Raw genomic sequence first — 24,882 nt, forward strand, 5'->3', positions numbered from 1 at the left:
CCTAAAATGAACGTTTGTCAGATGTTTCCATACCTCAAAAGTGGTCTTTAAATTAAATCAAGCTTAGTTCATTTTCAATGCTATCTGTTACGTTGATCCAGACTTATGAATTTAAGCGTGATCTACAGGCTTCAACTCCAAATGAATAGGAAAGATTAGCACCATGAAAGACCTTTTTTCAGGGGGATATAAAAACAACTGACACGCGTATATATTCAGATGTAGAGGATCCCTTTAACGCCCTCTATCCAAGCACATGGATAGAATGATTGACAGAAGATGGAGACAAAAACGGTAATGAGATAAAAAGAGAGGAAGGATGAAAAATGGGGAAGGATGGAGAGGTGGAGACTCCTCAGTCCCATAGTAATGTAGCCGTTACCCTGTAAAACAATATTCACACACTGACATGCAATATTCACACACACACTGACGTGTAATATTCACACACACACTGACATGTAATATTCACATACACACTGACATGTAATATTCACATATGAATGCCCTTGTTCGTGTGTGTGTGTGTGTGTGTGTGTGTGTGTGTGTGTGTGTGTGTGTGTGTGTGTGTGTGTGTGTGTGTGTGTGTGTGTGTGTGTGTGTGTGTGTGTGTGTGTGTGTGTGTGTGTGTGTGTGTGTGTGTGTGTGTGTGTGTGTCTGTCTGTGTGTCTGTGTGTGTGTGAGCCCCAAAAAAAGCAACGATGGCTAGATGGAACACCCGATGCAAAGTGCCATTGAGACACGTTGACTTGGCTGTGTGCTGTTGTGCCTGTTTCAAAATGAATACAGAGTCCACTGCTGTAACACTCCATTTTAAATCTTTCACAGAGCTGAGACGGTGGAGAGGACCTCACTCGCACGGGTTTCAATATTTATTTTAAAAGATGGAATGTGTCATCAGAGTACATGCGCGGTGGATGTGTACAGATGTAGAATCTTAATTTGGGCCAGTTTGCTACAGCAGTAAAATAAAATGCAGCAACAAGAAAAGTGAAAATTATTATGTGGATTCTAATTAATGGACATTTTAGTAGGGGTTGATAAATTCTTCCTTAGGACAAATCAAGTGGAAAAGTGGAAATTACAAACTTTATAAAACTCTTTAAATCTCAAATACACTACAAGTTTGCATGTCCTGCAGTACAGGCAAACGATTAGCGACAAAAGAGTGATCAAATTAAGATCATACATCTGTATGACCGTATTTAATTTCTATAAAGTATAGTTTGACAGTTGACATCAGAGTTTGGTTTCTGGAGAGAGAGAATGTTAGCGAAAAAGTCACAGACGCGAGGGCAGGGTTTTCTGAACATATGAATGTGCTTAATGTTCTTGGATATTATCAAACACAGAAACAGATGCCAGGCGTGATTTCAACTGTAATGATATTGTTCTCTAGCTGTAATACCAAAACACTTTCCAGTCACTCTTTGTAGTTAATCCACACACAGGACTGACACCCCAATTACACCTTTAACTTCAGGCTTGGCCCCACACTGTCAGTGCCCAGAGAGAGAGAGCTTTGAGACCTCCACAGAGAAATAGATATAGACAGTACTGTAGAGAGCCCCATAGACAGACAGAGAGGAGTCCTGCTGAGCTGAGAGCCCCTGCACTGGTCGTTCATTGATCCCACTGCAATCAGGTGACCAATTAGCTGTGTTGGAGAGAGACAACACATGAGCATGCACACACACACACACACACACACACCACTACCACCACCACCCCTGGAGCCCAGAGGCTGGATATCAGGCTTAAACACCCAGTGCTCTGTCATCCGTTTCGGGCCTATGGTGCAAACTCCTCTCTGGAGGAGATCCAGAAATGGGTTTGTTATTGACCAGGGGAGAGGAGGAGGAGGGGGAGGGCAGGGTGGGAAGTGATGGATGTATTGACATAAGATCCCTATCGTTGGTGTAGAGTGAGTGAGAGTGGAGGGAATATGATCTAGTTACTGACTGAACTAGTTGGATAGGGGATAGGTTAACCTGACGTAGCTGGATAGGGGATAGGTTAACCTGACGTAGCTAGATAGGGGATAGGTTAACCTGACGTAGCTAGATAGGGGATAGGTTAACCTGACGTAGCTAGATAGGGGATAGGTTAAGCTGACGTAGCTGGATAGGGGATAGGTTAACCTGACGTAGCTGGATAGGGGATAGGTTAACCTGACGTAGCTAGATAGGGGATAGGTTAACCTGACGTAGCTGGATAGGGGATAGGTTAACCTGATGTAGCTAGATAGGGGATAGGTTAAGCTGACGTAGCTGGATAGGGGATAGGTTAACCTGACGTAGCTGGATAGGGGATAGGTTAACCTGACGTAGCTGGATAGGGGATAGGTTAACCTGACGTAGCTGGATAGGGGATAGGTTAACCTGACGTAGCTGGATAGGGGATAGGTTAACCTGACGTAGCTAGATAGGGGATAGGTTAACCTCACATAGCTGGAGTAAAATAAACACCTAAAACCTGACGAGAGGAAAAATATATGTCGGGGGAGGTTCTCTTCTGCACTGTTCAACCAATCCAGTAAAAGTGGAGGAGGAGTTAAGATGGAGCGTTGCTTTGATGACGTCCAAAAGCTGAAGTCGGCTCTCTTTCCATTCCCCATGAAAACCACAACATCTGGTTGTTGGGGACTCTGCAGAGGCTAAGTCAATTTAAAGACGCCTCCCTCTTAGCTGTATCAGTTAATGGTTCTGCCAGCTAAATCTGATAAGGAGAGAAGGAGATAAGTATTGGAATAGAACATGCAATTACACTGTAGATTGATTATTCCTTATTGACACTAACAATTCTTGACAGGTTAACCAGGTCTCCAATCTAAACAGCTTGACAGGTTTACCAGGTCTCCAATCTAAACAGCTTGACAGGTTAACCAGGTCTCCAATCTAAACAGCTTGACAGGTTTACCAGGTCTCCAATCTAAATAGGTTTACCAGGTCTCCAATCTAAACAGCTTGACAGGTTTACCAGGTCTCCAATCTAAACAGCTTGACAGGTTTACCAGGTCTCCAATCTAAACAGCTTGACAGGTTTACCAGGTCTCCAATCTAAATAGGTTTACCAGGTCTCCAATCTAAACAGCTTGACAGGTTTACCAGGTCTCCAATCTAAACAGCTTGACAGGTTTACCAGGTCTCCAATCTAAACAGCTTGACAGGTTTACCAGGTCTCCAATCTAAATAGGTTTACCAGGTCTCCAATCTAAACAGCTTGACAGGTTTACCAGGTCTCCAATCTAAACAGCTTGACAGGTTTACCAGGTCTCCAATCTAAACAGCTTGACAGGTTTACCAGGTCTCCAATCTAAATAGGTTTACCAGGTCTCCAATCTAAACAGCTTGACAGGTTTACCAGGTCTCCAATCTAAACAGCTTGACAGGTTAACCAGGTCTCCAATCTAAACAGCTTGACAGGTTTACCAGGTCTCCAATCTAAACAGCTTGACAGGTTAACCAGGTCTCCAATCTAAACAGCTTGACAGGTTTACCAGGTCTCCAATCTAAATAGGTTTACCAGGTCTCCAATCTAAACAGCTTGACAGGTTTACCAGGTCTCCAATCTAAACAGCTTGACAGGTTTACCAGGTCTCCAATCTAAACAGCTTGACAGGTTTACCAGGTCTCCAATCTAAATAGGTTTACCAGGTCTCCAATCTAAACAGCTTGACAGGTTTACCAGGTCTCCAATCTAAACAGCTTGACAGGTTTACCAGGTCTCCAATCTAAACAGCTTGACAGGTTTACCAGGTCTCCAATCTAAATAGGTTTACCAGGTCTCCAATCTAAACAGCTTGACAGGTTTACCAGGTCTCCAATCTAAACAGCTTGACAGGTTTACCAGGTCTCCAATCTAAACAGCTTGACAGGTTTACCAGGTCTCCAATCTAAACAGCTTGACAGGTTTACCAGGTCTCCAATCTAAACAGCTTGACAGGTTTACCAGGTCTCCAATCTAAACAGCTTGACAGGTTTACCAGGTCTCCAATCTAAACAGCTTGACAGGTTTACCAGGTCTCCAATCTAAACAGCTTGACAGGTTTACCAGGTCTCCAATCTAAATAGCTAAAATTAGTATTTTGTTTGTCTGTATCTTGATGACTCAGCTGTTTTTCTGTTAAATGCAAGTCATGTATTAGGCATTCCAAACAAAAGAAGATGATAAACCCGGTTTATTCCGGTTTATGTGGTTGCGAGAGGGTATCTGACATAATCTCTTTTCTTGTAAGCACAGATTGCATCATATTAATCTGCAGTATTTCCACACCTGATCCATCCTGGGATACAGCGCCTCTGTGAGCCTGCATACTAACATCCAGATGGCCAAACAATGACTCACTATCCTGTCGTTTCTATGGCAGGACTTATCCTATCACACAAAACCATGTAGTGATGCTAGAACGGTTGGTAACGGCAGTGTCGATGACAAGTGGTAAATTGACTTTAACACTAATGCTAAATATAATTAGTGCATAAACACCTGGCAATGCATAAACCACCATGAAATATCTCCTTGTTAAAGCTTGGGACTTAAGAATCCTTCTGAACTTCCTGTGAATGTTAATATTAATGACAGTCCATGAGAACGCTCCATCCGTTAGCAATCAGGGTAGGAGGGAGGATGTGTGGGGGCTGTTGAGGGGCTTTTTTGTGTGTGTGTGTGGGGTGGGGGGGGGGGGGGTACCCATAGGGGGTAGGGGGGGTGCAGGATGTGTGGGGGCTGTTGATGGGCTTGGAGGGAGGCAAGGGGTGTCAGAAGGGGTCTCTCTATCCCATTGGCTCTGTTGGCATCCGAATACTGCCAACAACTATCCCCTTCCTTTCTCCCTGCACCTGTCCACTCATCCCTAACTTTTTCTCCTTGTCGCACCACAGGCCTGACAGACACTGTGGACTTGGCATTTAACAACCGACAAAGAGTGTTACCATTTAATCGCTACATGTTAACTGCCATAAAAGCCCAGCTTCTCTCAGTACGGCAGCAGAGGAAACTTTACTTCACCCCTGGATGGAACATCCAGTGTCTGCCTTCTGCTCATCCCAACATATCCGACCCAATTGTGGCACTAGTGATAATGGTTAGGAAGTTATATATAATGCTAACCCAGATGAACTGGCAGAAGACTATGCCAACTGATGGGATAATTAAGTCAGTGGGGTAAACAGATGTTCAGTACATTAAATAAAAAGGTACAAAATGCATGTAGAATGTCAGCAATGTTAGCCAGTAAGATGTTCCAGAATGTCGGTGAGCATTCCATCCTCATCGTCTCATCACTCTCAATAACCCAAAGGCATTTAAGGCTGAGTGTTCACTTGACTTGCCTCTATCAATGCCAATCTATGGTGATGGTCTGTGTGGAGGAGGCGAAGGGCATGGGGGGGGGGGGGGGGGGGGGGGGGAGCGGGAAGGTGGGGTGAGGTGCACTTCATAAATTGCTCATTTAGCAATGTGATGGATTCTGAATCATCGTCTGCCTGGGTGACTCTGTGTTGTCACGTTATTAGAGGGGTTTTATGGGAGAATAAAATGAAATGTATCATATGCACCGAATACAACTAGTGGTGACGATACAGTGAAATGCTTGCTTACGAACTTTTCCCAACAATCCAGAGATGGAAAGTAATAATATAAAATAGCAACTAAAGCCAGAGGAATCAACTAAAATACACAATAATGGAGCTATGTTCAGGAAGTACCAGTACCAGATCAATGTGGAGTTATATACAGGGAGTACCAGTACCAGATCAATGTGGAGTTATATACAGGGAGTACCAGTACCAGATCAATGTGGAGTTATATACAGGGAGTACCAGTACCAGATCAATGTGGAGTTATATACAGGGAGTACCAGTACCAGATCAATGTGGAGTTATATACAGGGAGTACCAGTAGCAGATCAATGTGGAGTTATATACAGGGAGTACCAGTACCAGATCAATGTGGAGTTATATACAGGGAGTACCAGTACCAGATCAATGTGGAGTTATATACAGGGAGTACCAGTACCAGATCAATGTGGAGTTATATACAGGGAGTACCAGTACCAGATCAATGTGGAGTTATATACAGGGAGTACCAGTACCAGATCAATGTGGAGTTATATACAGGGAGTACCAGTACCAGATCAATGTGGAGTTATATACAGTGAGTACCAGTAGCAGATCAATGTGGAGCTATGTTCAGGAAGTACCAGTACCAGATCAATGTGGAGCTATGTTCAGGAAGTACCAGTACCAGATCAATGTGGAGCTATGTTCAGGAAGTACCAGTACCAGATCAATGTGGAGCTATGTTCAGGAAGTACCAGTACCAGATCAATGTGGAGCTATGTTCAGGAAGTACCAGTACCAGATCAATGTGGAGTTAAATACAGGGAGTACCAGTACCAGATCAATGTGGAGTTATATACAGGAACTACCAGTACCAGATCAATGTGGAGTTATACATGAACTACCAGTACCAGATCATTGTGGAGTTATATACAGGGAGTACCAGTACCAGATCAATGTGGAGTTATATACAGGGAGTACCAGTACCAGATCAATGTGGAGTTATATACAGGACGTACCAGTACCAGATCAATGTGGAGCTATATACAGGAACTACCAGTACCAGATCAATGTGGAGTTATATACAGGACGTACCAGTACCAGATCAATGTGGAGCTATATACAGGAACTACCAGTACCATATCAATGTGGAGTTATATACAGGGGGTACCAGTACCAGATCAATGTGGAGTTATATACAGGAACTACCAGTACCAGATCAATGTGGAGCTATATACAGGAACTACCAGTACCAGATCAATGTGGAGTTATATACAGGACGTACCAGTACCAGATCAATGTGGAGCTATATACAGGAACTACCAGTACCAGATCAATGTGGAGTTATATACAGGGAGTACCAGTACCAGATCAATGTGGAGTTATATACAGGGAGTACCAGTACCAGATCAATGTGGAGTTATATACAGGGAGTACCAGTACCAGATCAATGTGGAGTTATATACAGGACGTACCAGTACCAGATCAATGTGGAGCTATATACAGGGAGTACCAGTACCAGATCAATGTGGAGTTATATACAGGGAGTACCAGAACCAGATCGATGTGGAGTTATATACAGGGAGTACCAGTACCAGATCAATGTGGAGTTATATACAGGGAGTACCAGTACCAGATCAATGTGGAATTATATACAGGGAGTACCAGTACCAGATCAATGTGGAGTTATATACAGGGAGTACCAGTACCAGATCAATGTGCAGGAATGAGGAGCTTGAGGTAGATACGTACATGACAGCTGTTCCTCCAAGGCCAGAGTTTCTCTGACATTTACAGCGATCTCAAAGTCTCTCTAGACCTCAGAGATCATTATAATGTTCACCACCATGTCCTGGACTCCACAAATCACGTGAAAAATAGTCAATATGGAAATGGAAAATACATTTTCCTGATATATATTTTTACAAATGTTCCATTGGAACTACTAAAGTAATCATCTCTCTCTGTGTAAAAAAAAAAAAGTTGATGTATCAGCTCCCCCGTAGTCCCTCAGACTGTTGGACGTGAGGACAGGAGAAGAAGGGTGGTCACGTCGCTAGCACGGATAAGCACAGATTTATCTGATGTCTTCTTTAAGTAATAAGAAATAACATCATTCAAAGCTGCCTTTATCCATACCTCTAGAGACCTCCTCTTGGTATGCTGGGGACGGAGAGAGTTCAGGAGCATATTCATAGTGCAGAACAGTAGCTATGGAAACCATATAAGGGAGGTCAAATGAAATTGTATTTGTCACATACACATATTTAGCAGATGTTACTGGTCACATACCCATATTTAGCAGATGTTACTGGTCACATACCCATATTTAGCAGATGTTAATGCGGGTGTAGTGAAATGCTTGTGTTCCTAGCTCCAACAGTACAGTAATATCTAACAATTCACAACAATACACACACATCTAAAAGTAAAAGAATGGAATTAAGAAATATATAAATATTATGATAAGCAATGTTGGAGTGGCATTGACTACAATACAGTAGAATAGAATACAGTATATACATATGAGATGAGTAAAGCAGTATGTAATCATTATTCAAACATTATTAAAGTGACTGGTGTTCCATTATTAAAGTGGCCAGTGATTCCATGTCTATGTATATAGGGCAGCAGCCTCTAAGGTGCAGACTTGGGTAGAAATAGTATTTTTATCCTTTGAAATACTTAAGCTGAGCTTGGTTTAGTGAAACCACTGGGGTAGTCCTGCGAGTGCCAACCCGTCCGGTGCGCTGGGTGAGCTAAACCAAGCGCACCCAACGTATTTGAGAGAGAACACTGTTTGGACCCAGACCCTGTGGCACAGAAATGCAGGATAGTATGGGACAAGCTTAGGTTTATTAAGGCAGGGTTCCCCCAAAACTCGGTCCTGGGGACCCCCCAGGTGCACATTTTGGGTTTTGCCCCAGCAACTCCAGGACCGAGTTTGGGGAAACCCTGTACTAAGAAGGCACAACACGATGGAATAGGAAAAGCACTTTACGTGTCAGGTCAACTGCAATGATCATCATCAAGAGATTTTCTCATTTCCACTTAGCTAAAATCATTCTATTGCCTACTAATAGTGCTTTTTTTACACGCCAAGAGGGGTTGGCGAGAGGGTTTACAACAAGAGAGAGAGAGGGTTTACAACATATCAAACCAAGAGACAGAGCGAGAGAGAGTTTACAACATATCATACCAAGAGAGAGAGAGAGTTTACAACATATCAAACCAAGAGAGAGAGAGAGTTTACAACATACCAAACCAAGAGAGAGAGGGTTTACAACATATCATACCAAGAGAGAGTTTACAACATATCAAACCAAGAGAGAGAGGGTTTACAACATATCATACCAAGAGAGAGAGAGTTTACAACATATCAAACCAAGAGAGAGAGGGTTTACAACATATCATACCAAGAGAGAGAGAGAGAGAGTTTACAACATATCATACCAAGAGAGAGAGAGTTTACAACATATCAAACCAAGAGAGAGAGGGTTTACAACATATCATACCAAGAGAGAGAGAGAGAGAGTTTACAACATATCATACCAAGAGAGAGAGAGTTTACAACATATCAAACCAAGAGAGAGAGGGTTTACAACATATCATACCAAGAGAGAGAGAGAGAGAGAGTTTACAACATATCATACCAAGAGAGAGAGAGAGAGTTTACAACATATCAAACCAAGAGAGAGAGAGTTTACAACATACCAAACCAAGAGAGAGAGGGTTTACAACATATCATACCAAGAGAGAGAGAGTTTACAACATATCAAACCAAGAGAGAGAGGGTTTACAACATATCATACCAAGAGAGAGAGAGAGTTTACAACATATCAAACCAAGAGAGAGAGGGTTTACAACATATCATACCAAGAGAGAGAGAGAGAGAGTTTACAACATATCATACCAAGAGAGAGAGAGAGAGAGTTTACAACATATCAACCCAAGAGAGAGAGAGAGTTTACAACATATCATACCAAGAGAGAGAGAGAGAGTTTACAACATATCATACCAAGAGAGAGAGAGAGTTTACAACATATCATACCAAGAGAGAGAGAGAGTTTACAACATATCATACCAAGAGAGAGTTTACAGCATATCAAACCAAGAGAGAGAGAGGATTTACAACATATCATACCAAGAGAGAGAGAGAGAGAGTTTACAGCATATCAAACCAAGAGAGAGCGAGGATTTACAACATATCATACCAAGAGAGAGAGAGAATTTACAATGTATCAAACCCAGAGAGAGAGAGAGGGTTTACAATATATCAAACCAAGAGAGAGCGAGCGTTTACAACATATCATACCAAGAGAGAGAGAGAGAGAGAGAATTTACAATATATCAAACCAAGAGAGAGCGAGCGTTTACAACATATCATACCAAGAGAGAGAGAGAGAGAGAGAATTTACAATATATCAAACCAAGAGAGAGCGAGCGTTTACAACATGTCATACCAAGAGAGAGAGAGTTTACAATATATCAAACCCAGAGAGAGAGAGAAAGACGAATATATCTATTTTCTTGTTATTTTTAAACATCACATTTGGCAATGAAATAAAGACATTCAGATCACTTCATACAATCACATAAGTAAAAATCAACGTGGGGAATTTGATCAGCCAATGGTAAAGGTAATGCCACACAGACAACGGCAAATAGATCTAACAGCTGTCTGCACACTATTAGAATACAAGGGTAGTTAAGAGGAAGGAAAAGGAGGTATAGATTGAAGGTTATCTTTTGCTGAACGCCGGGCAGAAGGTTGGAGGAGTTACGAGGGAAGAAGAGTTGCAGTTTAACAGGATCACAAGAAGGAACGGATACAATACTAGACGAGTAAAAAGGGGGGAGGTGAACTGGCGAGATGAAACAGAAGAGGAGGTGTAGATATCAGCTGTGCTCCATAATCCGGGTTACCAGAGAGGCATCCACACACACACACACACACACACACTCTCATGCACGCGCTCATGCACGCACACACACACACACACTCATGCACGCACACACACACACACTCATGCACGCACGCCGCGATGCACGCACACACCCACTCATGCATGCACACACACACACACACACACTCATGCACACACACACACACACACACTCATGCACGCACTCATGCATGCACACACAGACACACACTCATGCACGCACACACACACGCACACACACACTCATGCACGCACACACACACACACACTCATGCACGCACACACACACACACAATCATGCACGCACACACACACACACTCATGCACGCACACACACACACACTCATGCACACACACACACACACACTCATGCATGCACACACACACTCATGCACGCACACACAGCAATGCGGCACTTTGATCCATCATTATCGATTAACCATCTGCATACAACCATCCTCATAGAGCCTGCCTCCCTCCTCCCACACAGCAACATATACTGATACAGGCCTACGTTCCCCACCTCTGAATGACTAGCAACACACACCCACGCGCACACACACACACCCGCAAGCACACACACTCACGCACATGCGCACACACACTATAAAACATTTCCTGTAAATGTACAGTAACTTACTGGCAGCATGTCAGGACAGACGCTGGAAGACGAGAAGCAAGTACAGGGAGTGAATATTTAATAAATATCTGACATGAAACAAAACAAAGACAGATCCTAAAAAGGTTCTACAGCTGCACCATCGAGAGCATCCTGGTTGCATCACCGCCTGATACGGCAACTGCTCGGCATCTGACCGTAAGGCGCTACAGAGGGTAGTGCGAACGGCCCAGTACATCACTGGGGCCAAGGTTCCTGCATCCAGGACCTATAAAATAGGCGGTGTCAGAGGAAAGCCCATAAAATTGTCAGAGACTCCAGTCAGTCATAGACTGTTTTCTCTGCTATCGCACGGCAAGCGGTACTGGAGTATCAAGTCTAAGACCCAAAGGCTTCTACCCCCAAGCCATTAGACTGCTGAACAATTCATAAAAATTGCCACTGGACAATTGACCCCCCCAGTGATTTCAAGTCTATGTACAGTATATAGGGAAGCAGCCTCTAAGGTGCTCGGAAGGGAGGAGCAAAATGGAGTTGTGATCAGATTTGCCGAAGGGAGGGTGGGCGAGGGCCTAGTACGCTTTTCAAAAAGTTGAGTAGCAGTGGTCCAATATTTTCTCAGAGTGAGTACTACGGTCAATGTGTTGGTAGAACTTTGGACGCGTTTTCCTCAAATTTGCTTTGTTAAAATCCCCCGCTACAATAAATATGGCTTCAGGATAATGGGTTTCCAGTTGGAATGAAGTCCAGTGTAGTTCTTTGAGGGCTGTCGGTGTATCAGCTTGAGGGGGAATAAACACGGCTGTGACTATAACCGAAGAGAATCCTCTTGGGAGGTAATTCGGTCGGCATTTGATTGAGGTATTCTAGTCTGGCTTAACAAAATGACAATCACACCATGAGTAATTAATCATGAAACATACACCCCCGCATTTTATTCTTCCCAGAGAGTTCCTTCTTCCTATCTGCATGATGTACTGAGAACCCAGCTGGCTGTATGGACGGGGAGAGTATTTCCAGAGAGAGCCATGTTTCCATGAAACAGAGTATATTACAGTCCCTTGATGTCTCTCTGGAAGGAGATCCTCACCCTGAACTTGTCTACTTTATTATCTAGAGACTGAACATTAGCAAGTAAAATACTCGGAAGCGGTGGATGGTTCGCACTCCACCTGAGTCGGACTAGAAGTCCACTCGGAATACCTCTTCTCTGCGGGCAGTATTTTGGAGCAGCCTCTGGTGCGACATACTGTATAGCCACTTAGCTATATCTAGTTTGAAAAGACAGGTTGAGTGGGCGGGGAGCTTTGATTCACGAGCTCACCTTGACTGACAGCTCTTTGAAACGCCTATGTCAAGCAACTTTTGATTCATAGATTAATAAAGTCAACTTTTAATAAAATTTGCTGACACCCTATAGTCAAAATTTGGCACCAGTAGAGTAGATATCTAGCTATATAAACCTCTGCAAATACACCTTCTCCGATGTTGCTTACAAGGCAAAACTTTAAGACCCTCTATCACTCTGATCTGTGCCCTATATATATTTCATTGTTAGGGAACTACTACCACATATCACTTAAATTGGTACAGCACTCTCACTAAAGGGTGCAACAAATATAGCCTCTTACAAGACATGCATTAAAATAGTTTAATGAGCCAGCGATTCTTTCTCCCCTCACAATTTTTCTCCACAATGCATCATCATTTATAGTACGCTGCGGTAAATTTTATAGCGAACCAGCAATGCAGTACTTTATAGTTGTGTTGTACTGAAAATAAGAATCTGCCATTTCTAACAATGAATATTTAATTATATATTATAGGATACCCACTGATATTTGGTGTTTTATATTATTTGTACTTTAGCAAAAACCTTAACACAGACATTATTTAGTCCAGACCTCTTGGGTTTTTGGCTATATGTACACTTGAATACAGGGAGTCTATAGCTGCCCCACAAGAAACCAAACATTGCAGTGTAGGCTATTTTGACTAAAGCAACAGAGATTTCACTGCCCTGAGGGAGCCCCACACAGCCCCCTGCCTAGCTTGTCTGCCATCAGTGAGAGCCAATATTTTCTGAGATTTTCATTTCGATTTCTGCTAAATACATCTACAAGAGCTCTAGTGTGTCTCAGGCCATTACTGCGGCCTCCACAGCAACATCGCTATCAGTCTGATGAAATCAATGAGCTGGAGTTAGCCTGCCTAGAGGTAATTTCAAGAACAAATGTAAAACACACAGAAAAAGGAAGATTGGAGAAGTACATTCTCTGAGCTAGAAAAACATTAAAATGCGTCTCTACCTCCTCTTCTCTCCCTCCACTTCTCTCCTTCCTCTTCCCTTCCTCTTCCCTCCCTCCTCTTTTCTCCCTCCTCTTACCTCTTCCCTTCTCTCCCTCTTCTTCTCTCCCTCTTCCCTTCTCTCGCTCTCTTCTTTCCCTCCTCTTCCCTCCTCTTCCCTTCTCTCCCTCTTCTTCTCTCCCTCCTCTTCCCTTCTCTCCCTCCTCTCTCTCCCTCCTCTTCTCTCCCTCCCTCCTCTTCTCTCCCTCCCTCCTCTTCTCTCCATCCTCTTCCTCCCTTCTCTCCCTCCCTTCTCTCCCTCCCTCCTCTTCCCTCCCTCCTCTTCCCTTCTCTCCCTCCCTCCTCTTCCCTCCCTCCTCTTCCCTTCTCTCCCTCTCTACCTCTCCCTCTCTACCTCTCCCTCTCTACCTCTCCCTCTCTACCTCTCCCTCTCTACCTCTCTCTCTCTACCTCTCTCTCAAGTGTTAAGTGTGTAAATTCCCCTTTATGCACTTTTCTCTCTGTGTGTATTCTAGCCTTGAATTTAAGCATGACATAAACATGCTATTCACCCGCTATTCGTTTGGGGTGGAGATCAAAGGAATTAATGTGTGTCTACAGATACACCATATTCTGCCCCTGACTTAATTCCATCATAATTCCACCACCTTTACGTGCTAGGAAATAATAAGGTCGAGCAAGCTATCGGTAGAAAGTGGAACAACTTCTACTTAATTTCTTTCTATAGAAATAACACCCATCTCCATCCACTGTCATTTATAAATTGATAAGAGCTATGGATAAGACCTGGGTAAATTAGTAATCTGTTTAGATGATGGGATTGTAAATATAAATTACAATTGTTGTAGATCTCTTTTACCTTATAATTGCTGGAGACAAATATGAAACCAGTCATATGGCAACAAACAGAAGCACATCAACATATCACCTTTTCCACAGCGATGTTTATGAATATAACCTTGAAGGGATGAAATTTAGAGATGCAAGCTATAGAATTCTGTAGGCATGCGCAAATGACAGTATGGGGCCGAACTTACCGAGTTGCAGGCACGGCACTACACCGGGGCAGCATTTACCCACGATGGCTACCAGAACTGGAAGGCAGCAGCATTTACCCACGATGGCTACCAGAACTGGAAGGCAGTAGAATTTACCCATGATGGCTACCAGAACTGGAAGGCAGCAGCATTTACCCACGATGGCTACCAGAACTGGAAGGCAGCATCATTTACCCACGATGGCTACCAGAACTGGAAGGCAGTAGCATTTACCCACGATGGCTACCAGAACTGGAAGAAGGCCACAAGCTTTTTAAGACACAATGCTAATGTGGAGCAAAAATATGCAATGACAGCGTGGAACGAGTGGACTATTCAGAAAGAGTCTGGCTCAGCAATATGCAATGCTCTAAGTGATGGACATTTTGAAAAAAAAGTCAAAGAGAACAGAGAGTATATGAGAGCAGTCGTGGAGGCATTGCGTTACACTGCCATACCAGGGACTTTCACAGAGAGGAGTCATTGCGTTACACTGCCATACCAGGGACTTTCACAGAGAGGAGGCATTGCTTTACACTGCCATACCAGGGACTTTCACAGAGAGGAGGCATTGCGTTACGCTGCCATACCAGGGACTTTCACAGAGAGGAGTCATTGCGTTACACTGCCATACCAGGGACTTTCACAGAGAGGAGGCATTGCGTTACGCTCCCATACCAGGGACTTTCACAGAGAGGAGACATTGCGTTACGCTGCCATACCAGGGACTTTCACAGAGAGGAGTCATTGTGTTACACTGCCATACCAGGGACTTTCACTGAGAGGAGGCATTGTGTTACGCTGCCATACCAGGGACTTTCACAGAGAGGAGACATATTCTTTTCATTTCTGACGTTGTGATAGACATTTCATCTGTAACATTATAACCAATGCACAGCAGGACGCATGTATATCGTCGGCCTACAAGTTATTTTGTTTGCGATTGAAATATTATCACTAAGATTGTGATGATGGCCAGTTCGTTATACAAGTGTGTGTACAGTTAACAGGCTAAATGCGCTGCACTTTAGATATTATTCATTTAATTTCTGACGGTGTGGTAGTGTCACGTCCTGACTTTAGAGATCCTTTTTATTCTCTATGTTTGGTTAGGTCAGGGTGTGACTCAGGTGGGAAAGTCTATGTTTCTATTTCTCTGTTCTTGTCTGTGTGTGTGTGTGTGTGTGTGTGTGTGTGTGTGTGTGTGTGTGTGTGTGTGTGTGTGTGTGTGTGTGTGTGTGTGTGTGTGTGTGTGTGTGTGTGTGTGTGTGTGTGTGTGTGTGTGTGTGTGTGTGTGTGTGTGTGGTTCCCAATCAGAGGCAGCTGTGTATCGTTGTCTCTGATTGGGGATCACATATAAGTTGTCATTTTGCTTTTGGGTTTTGTGGGATCTTGTTTTCTGTTTAGTGTCTGTACCTGACAGAAATGTGCGCTTTCGTTTTCGCGGTTGTTTATTTTTGTTTGAGTGTTTTTTAAATAAATTATCATGAACACTTTCCACGCTGCTCTTTGGTCCACTCTTCCTTCTACCAACGAGAGCCGTTACGGGTAGCCATTTCATCCGAAACATTATTACCAATGCACAGTTGTGTTGATTATGCATATGGAATGATGCACTTGTAAATAGTCATGAAAATCAACTATTTTCTTAGCACCCCCACATATTTATCAAGCCCCCCCAGTAGCACCGGGAGGGAGAGAATCCTGGTGCCGTGTCTGCCAAATGAATTTGTTTTGATTATGTGCCAGGACTTTTAATAGCATTTTAATTTTTTTACCATTTGTTTTGTGTTAAATATTAGCCACTATCATTAGCCTTTCTTTCCTCTGTCAGGTCCCTGTGGTTGTTCCTGAGGGTTTCTAGCCATAGTGGATCATAATACAAGTTGTGCAATAATTTGGGACATGCAGCCTATTTGAATCATTAAGGAACGCAGACCATTCACCGCAGTTTTAAACCTGGGGCCTGCTTCATGACCACTGGACCGTTGTCATCACAGTTACGTGATTTAGTGAAGATTATTAGGGTAGATTTATTCGACAATTGTGCGCTTTTCTCACCTTCCAATATTTCATGGGTTGAACAGTTGAATATAGCAACAGGATGAATCAGACTATTTTTTATTCACCAATATATTTAATGCATGAAGGCTCTCCGAAACAGTTCTTTTTAATTCATAAATACTTTCCTAACCCTAAATAATATGCAAGATCAGAGTATTTTTAAATGTACCAATTGGTAATGAAAAGGATTCATATATGAGTGTTTTTACATGGCTTTCTCCATATATTCTAGCGAGTCTGCTGAGAAAATTAAAATGAACCTTTTAGTGCCTTAGGCTAAATCAGGGTCACCCAGAGTGTTTCTTGCTCATTTAAAAACAAATCTACTTTCAAACAAAAGGTACACACCTCACACACATGGTTATAGGCTTAAAACAAAGAAGACACCTGGACCATGTCAGATACCCAGCGTTGAAATGTATTCTATTTTGAGTTTGCATCCCAATATTACACTCTATATACAGTACATCACAGAAGACTGATATATGTATTTATATAGCCCTTCGTACATCAGCTGATATCTCAAAGTGCTGTACAGAAACCCAGCCTAAAACCCCAAACAGCAAGCACATATAACAAAACCGTTTGACATAGAAACACCGGAGTTTCTGCGGGATTTAAAAAAAATGAAATGATGAAAACGATTAATACCATTCCACCCAGGAGGCCACTAGAGTGTGATTTGGTCATTTGACTACAGGAAAGCACTACAGGCACACCAAAAGTGATGGCTTTAGATACATGTACTGAACTCCACGTTGGCCAGCAAGTGGTGGGAGAGTTTCAGGAGTTGCATTACATTTTATTCAGTGTGCAAAAGGGACTCAAATCAAAGTTTATTTGTCACGTGAACCGAATACAACAGTTGTAGACTTTACTGTGAAATGCTTACTGTGCCTTATATAATGACAAACTGGGGCGTAGGTTTAACTACTTTGAATGAACATATACTTCAGCCAGAAAACTCCATGTGTAGCCATGCAAGGCATTCTTTAACCCCCCCCCGCCTCCCGCATAGCCTGCTGGGTAACGTAGTCGAAATGTTATTAACACATAACACATCTTTCCTTTAAAAGAAAACTACTTTTCTATGTAACTACACATGTCACATCACATTTGTTTACTCAACCTGCATAGCTATTTTCAATAACACACATTTCTTTCCCCAATTTTTGGGGTATTTTTTAAATATAATTTTTCTACTAAGTATAGTCTGTCCAACACTCTATTGTGGCTCTATTTCTTTTCACATAACCAAAACATTCAGTCCAGGTTTCCCTTTTTTGTATTTTTGTATTTATTTAGCAATTCTCAATAAGCCTTTCAGGGGCTTTGACAGTCCTTTTGGGTCGTTCTGCTGAAATGCTTCCTGAAACAGTTGGAGAGCGTTCGTCGTCAGTCAGGGTGTTCTGACTGAATTGTCCATTTCTAAAGGCATTTGACGCTTCAGCAGTATCCTCCTGATGATCCTCAGTCCCTTGAGTGAATGGCTGCAGCCTTAGATCCACTCTGTTTCGTCTCAGTTGTGATCCATGCTCCGTTTGGATCTCATAGAATCGCGGTGCAACTTCTCTCTGCACACACCCTTGCTGCATCCAGGTTCCTGTAGTGATGACTTGGAGTCGTACATGATCTGTAGGTTTCAGTTCAGGTAAGTGTCTTGCACTTTTGTCGTGTCTCTGTTTTTGTTTGTCTTTCTGTTTTTCCTTTGCGAGTATGACTTTGTGAGCACCTCTGGGTGTTAGCAAGTCCTCATGGATGGGTAGGTTGGTTCTGATGCGACGTCCCATCAACATTTGTGCAGGTGAAAAGTCCGTTCTGCAGCGGTGCGCTGCGGTAGATCATCATATTTTTTAGGAAATGCTCCTTTCCATCGTGTGCCTTTTTCATCAGACCTTTGACAATTTACCTGTACCCTACTGGCTCCAGGTCATCTACAAGACCCTGCTAGGTAAAGTCCCCCTTTATTTCAGCTCGCTGGTCACCATAGCAGCACCCACCTGTAGCACGCGCTCCAGCGGGTATATCTCTCTGGTCACCCCCAAAACCAATTCTTCCTTTGGCCGCCTCTCCTTCCAGTTCTCTGCTGCCAATGACTGGAACGAACTACAAAAATCTCTGAAACTGGAAACACTTGTCTCCCTCACTAGCTTTAAGCACCAGCTGTCAGAGCAGCTCACAGATTACTGCACCTGTACATAGCCCATCTATAATTTAGCCTAAACAACTACCTCTCCCCCTACTGTATTTATTTTGCTCCTTTGCACCCCATTATTTCTATCTCTACTTTGAACATTCTTCCATTGCAAATCTACCATTCCAGTGTTTTACTTGCTATATTGTATTTACTTCGCCACCATGGCCTTTTTTTGCCTTTACCTCCCTTATCTCACCTCATTTTCTCACATCGTATATAGACTTGTTTCTACTGTATTATTGACTGTATGTTTGTTTACTCCATGTGTAACTCTGTGTTGTTGTATGTGTCAAACTGCTTTGCTTTATCTTGGCCAGGTCGCAATTGTAAATAAACTTGTTCTCAACTTGTCTACCTGGTTAAATAAAGGTAAAATACATTTTAAAAAAGGTAATTCTGAATACCAACTTCTGAGAAGTACATTTCCCAAATCTGAATCGGGCCCAATATGAACACAGAAGAACAGCAGTAGAATCAGAGGACGGACTTAAAAGCTCAGAGCTCTTCCACTGCAGCGTCATGAAGAACAAATACCAGGCACTGATACCTGTTGTGTAGCTTATGCTAATCATACAAATATACAGTGGATTTACAGAGCTTTAGAAGTGTGATGTTAAATATGTTTAACTGATACAGAGGTTTGGGTTAAGTCAGGCATCAAAGCGGATTGTGTTGTTGATGATTAACAACCGCACAAAACAACGTTTTCAGAGTTGACCAGTCTGCTCTAAAACAAGCTTTCTTCATTAACTTTCCATCTCGCAGCATCCCCCCCAAGGACAAATAGAACAGGGTGAGTGAGAGAGAGGGAGAGCAAGATTCGATAAAAATGTGAGAGGCAGAGTTTTATTTTCAGTTCTTCACAGTCTGTTGATCAAGGTGAAAAATGCTGTTTTAATTCCTGGAATCATATCATCCTGTCGACAAGCTCATTACAAAGAATCACTGCTGCAGGATAAAGTGGGGATGGAGAAGGAGAGAAATAGAGAAAGAGAAAAGAAGAGCGAAAGAGGGAAAGAGAGAGAAATAGAGAAAGAGACGAGGGAAAGAGAGAAAAGCAATTAAAGCCCATTGAGACCTACAGAGGTTGTAAAATGGCACTGCTATATTTTAGTGCTTTCTCAAGTATCGACCATGGGAAGACTCAGTAGCCAGTTGAGGAAGTTTCATCTAAAGGGCTTTGACCTCTGACCTGTTGAGACATACACTGCACTACCAAGCAAAAAGGAAGTAACTGCTCATAGCGTGGAACTGAGAGAAATTGCTTTCATTTGCCTTGGTTTCACAGTAACCTACTACAGTTACTGCTAATATGACCCCCATTTTCTCCAAAACACAATACAACAGAGACAGGATATTTGTTCACATGATTAAGCATGTGTTTAATGTAGCAAAAATGAAAACTAATTTCGACCAAATAAGCAGTTAGTGCATTTTTGTTTGGTAGGGCAGTACAGCCATCTGTGTAAAATGTACTGTACCCAGCTGTGCTGCTAAGACCTGAATTATACATCATTTGACATCTCGGAAAAACATCTCCCGCACTCATTCTCTCTCTGTGTCTGTGACGTGTTATTGACGAATAACTTCTTGTCAGTATGAATGCCTCCTGTCGTCCGTAGTATTAACTAATTACCTTCCGTCTGCCATGGCAGAGAGCCACCCACCCCAGAGAATATTCCCATTTCACGTCACGCTTGACATTCCGATGGAATTGGAGATCACATCCAGATTCAGACCAACTAAAATGACCCCCCCCCCCCCCCTACTCACTGCAATCACAACACAGTTATTAGGTAAACAACTAGGCTGCTGTTCTGACATGTTTTCACAGTGGTCAAACAAGTCACACAAGCAGATGCACACATGAGGGTTGTTCCCCTTAATTCTCATGCTTTCCTTCCACTGCATAATGAAACCCAGTGGGGAGACACAGTCTCCAGTCTCCTGTCAATAAACCAAGCTAATTCCAAACTCATTAACAATCCGACCAGGACAATACTGGCCACAAAAGCATACCGTGTGGGTGTGCTGTCTGTGGCAGGGAAAATACACAGGCTTTTCACAGTTGACGGTCTGTCATTTTCTATGATAAAGGTTTCTTTATGGAAGACCCAGGTTGCAATTGATTTGTGATTTGACGAGAATAGTACAAAAGAGACCTAAGAATGCAGTGTAAACCCTTGGGAGGATCAGGTGAATAAAAAAAATGTAAAAGAACAAATCCACAATAAGATTCTGGAAGTATTCATCGAGAGTCATCGTCTGGCCTTTGGGTGAACGTGTGAGGAAATACAAAAGAACAGGTTGAATATTTCTCCAGAGTCGTCATCATGTTATGCCTTCCAGTCTTCTGTTTATTGGGGAGAAAATACTCAAACTTTCCTTTATTGGGGAGAAAAGCTCCACAATAAGCATTTCGCTACACCTACAATAACATCTGCTAAACACGTATATGTGACTAATACAATGTGATTTGATTTGAAGCCTCTAACTTTCCTTTATCGGGGAGAAAAGCCCCTAACTTTCCTTTATCGGGGAGAAAAGGCTCTGACTTTCATTATTGGATAGAAAAGCCCCTAACTTTCCTTTATCGGGGAGAAAAGCCCCTAACTTTCCTTTATCGGGGAGAAAAGCCCCTAACTTTCCTTTATCGGGGGGAAAAGCCCCTAACTTTCCTTTATCGGGGAGAAAAGCCCCTAACTTTCCTTTATCGGAGAGAAAAGCCCCTAACTTTCCTTTATCGGAGAGAAAAGCCCCTAACTTTGCTTTATTAGTGTCACGACTTCCGCCGATCCACTTTTCATTTTCCATTTGTTTTGTCTTTGTTTTACACACCTGGTTTCAATTCCCCAATTCCATGTTCATTATTTAACCCTCTGTGTTTTCCCCGTGGTTTTTGTGTGTGTTTGTTTATTGTAAGTTCGGTCCGTTGTTTGTGGGCCTGGTGTTACTTAATGTATTTTGATATTTTGAGTAAAGTTCCTTGTGTTACTCATCTCTGCTGTCCTGCACCTGACTCCTCTGCACCAGCTACACCCAGATCCTTACAATTAGGGAGAAAAGCCTGTAACTTTCCTTATTGGAGAGAAAAGCCTCTAATTGTGCTTTATTAGGGAGAAAAGCCTCTAACCTTCCTTATTGGAGAGAAAAGCCTCTAACCTTCCTTATTGGAGAGAAAAGCCTCTAACTTTCCTTAATTATTTATCATGAGAGGGCCATAAACAATGCCTAGTAATGCTTATACTGCCAAAAATATAAAATCTTACCTTTTTAAAAATAGTTATACATTGCTGAAGTGTAATCACATTTGAGGACACAAGCTCAAGTACACAGTACAAATATGATACAAATTAATGATGAAATTATCATATTTAGTGACAGTATAAAATAGTCACCATTTCGTATGACCGACGACAGACCATTTTTTTGCCCAGCGTTCTCTGAGCAGCGCAGAGACACCATTGAAATGCCTGCTAACTTGTTACAACTTCAGCTTTCAGCACGGAAATATTTTGGAAGGTTCTTGTTTCAATTCTACTAAATGATTTAGTATTTTTCCATGTTGAGAGCTCTTGGTCCATCTGAGAACATCACAGAAAGATGTTACTGCTTTTGCTGTTTCATACGCCATATAGAGAGTAATGGCGTCTTTTTGTAGGCACTAACAGAGGTTGTCTCTGCCATGGCTCGCTGGCCTAAGCTCATGGAATGAATGGGGTTTTCTAGGGTTTTTTGGATAAAGATAAAGATAAGATAAGGTCTGTGGTACATACATGTTTAGGAGATTTTACACATTTTTAAATGTTTTACATTTATGTAATCAAATAAGCACATAAAGGCTTCATAATTCATAAAGGTCATGTTAACTGACTGATACTATCTCATTGAACAAAACGTATAAGATGTATAAGTCTTTGTTAGACCTTAATTTCGGCGTTTATGACGAAATCCCATTCTTTCCCATTCTTTTTCTTTCCCTATTAATGGCTGAATGAACCAGATGTTTCAATCCCAATTTTTAACACTTCAAACTGGCGAGCTCTATTGGATAGAAGTTCACAGCCAGGAAATCGATCCTTTGTCAGCATAGGCCAAAAAATGCGACGTGTCGATCCCTGCGCAAATGAGGCGTCACATTTAATCTCAGATGAGAGCGCAGAGCGACATGTGAAGAGAGACAACCAGTGCCTTCACGGAGTGCACAGAAATCGATTGTTGCACCGTTTACAGAGCACTCTGTACACAGACGTGTTGGTCAGAACCAGTCCAAATAGGGACTTTAATGTTTAAGAGGAGTGCCACAAGCGCCACGCTTGATCAGGGCGCAGTAGATTAGCGTCAGGGTCTAGTGGTGTTGAAGAAGAGGCTGGTGCAGTGAAGTCATCGGTTGGTACGATTATCTTTATGAGAAGCACATAATGTTTGCACTGTGAGTCACCATCTGTTTCCTCATGGGGTACACACACACACACACACACACACACACACACACACACACACACACACACACACACACACACACACACACACACACACACATATACATACATACATACATAACAACATACACACATACACACATACACACACATACATACACACATACATACATACATACATACATACATACATACATACATACATACATACATACATACATACATACATACATACATACACACACACACACACACACACACACACACACACACACACACACACACACATATACACACACACACACACACACACACACACACACACACACACACACACACACACACACACACACACACACACACACACACACACACACATACACACATACATACATACATACAAGGGGAACTGGAGGGCTAATGTTGACCCTGATGTTATATTACCAGTGGAGGGATTAACCTTAATTTAAACATCATAATCAATACCATGTTTAATCAATTAATCAATAACTTCAAGTATGTAATGATGAGTCACTCTAAACCACCAGGGTTGACAGACTGAATGAACCTCTTCAAATACATCCTCTAAGTACCAAAAGACATTATTCACTTTGGCAAAATATATTTTGGATAGGGTAAAATTTTGAAATTCTGGTGAGATGATTGATTAAAACATCTGTAATCAATCCATCTGTAGTGTGTATAGAGAGGCTGTGGGGCTAAGGTGAGTGGTATCAACATGAGGGGGCAGGGAAATGCCTGCCAGAGCCTGACTATCAACCCATTTTGTAATATCCCTGGCTGAGAGAGAGAAAATAACTCTTGAGAGAAAAATCGATAAAATTAATTTCCCGAAAAATGGAGCCAATATGTTCTTAAATTAGTCATCTAACACAGTGAATACTAGGAATCATATATCCTGCTTCAAATCAGCTATAGAGTGACACCTCCAGTTCAATGTTATATAACTATAATCTTTCTCAGGTTATTTGTATTTAAAACTGTCGTACAAAATTAACATGTCTGTCTTCTTATATGTTGTGCGTTCTCACAACTCTTGTATTCTTACAAATGCAGTATAAAGCCGATTTTCTTATTCTGTCAGTGGGGAAATACACGTACGATTTTTGCCCCTGAAATACCAACAATGGAACAACACCTGTTGAAACCAGGGCATTGAACACATTCAAATTCACCTCGTCAGCCAATGAGGAGTGATTATCAAACATGAAGAAATGGGTCAAGGGGAAGGAATATGTAAACATAAAAACATATTTTTCTCTTTCTCTTTTCTTTCTCTTTCTCCTGCGGTTTAAATCAAATCAGGTTTGTTTTCTCTTCGCAGCAAAATCCCACACAAATAACAAACATTTACTCAGGCAGAGCCATGACAACTTCACATATTCTATATTTGTAAACAATGTGAAATGTGCACCGAACATGGCGAGGTCTCATAGGACTCATTAAGTAGTAGGCCACAAACTGTAACGTTTTTTAGGACATAAAATGTACTGTTGGATGAATACATGGCTACTAGCAGTGGGTATTATATTTAGAGTTAGTGATCTAGTTCATGTGTTTTGAGTTTGATGTTGACACCCAAATGAATGAGCCTATGATATTAGTTAATGCACATAAAGATGAACGCAATTCATGGAAATTCTGTAGTCCTATTTTGACAGTAAAATATAGCATCTACAGTGTTATTT

General features: G+C 42.1%; 1 protein-coding gene across 1 annotated transcript in view; it reads right to left on the minus strand.

The window, feature by feature from the left end:
* LOC109887492 (protein shisa-6) overlaps positions 1–24,882 on the minus strand; it is a 131,550-nt gene that overhangs the window by 18,294 nt on the left and 88,374 nt on the right. The gene's annotated exons all lie outside the window — the stretch shown is intronic.

The sequence above is a fragment of the Oncorhynchus kisutch genome, linkage group LG20 (assembly GCF_002021735.2).
Source record: "Oncorhynchus kisutch isolate 150728-3 linkage group LG20, Okis_V2, whole genome shotgun sequence".
NCBI lineage: Eukaryota > Metazoa > Chordata > Actinopteri > Salmoniformes > Salmonidae > Oncorhynchus > Oncorhynchus kisutch.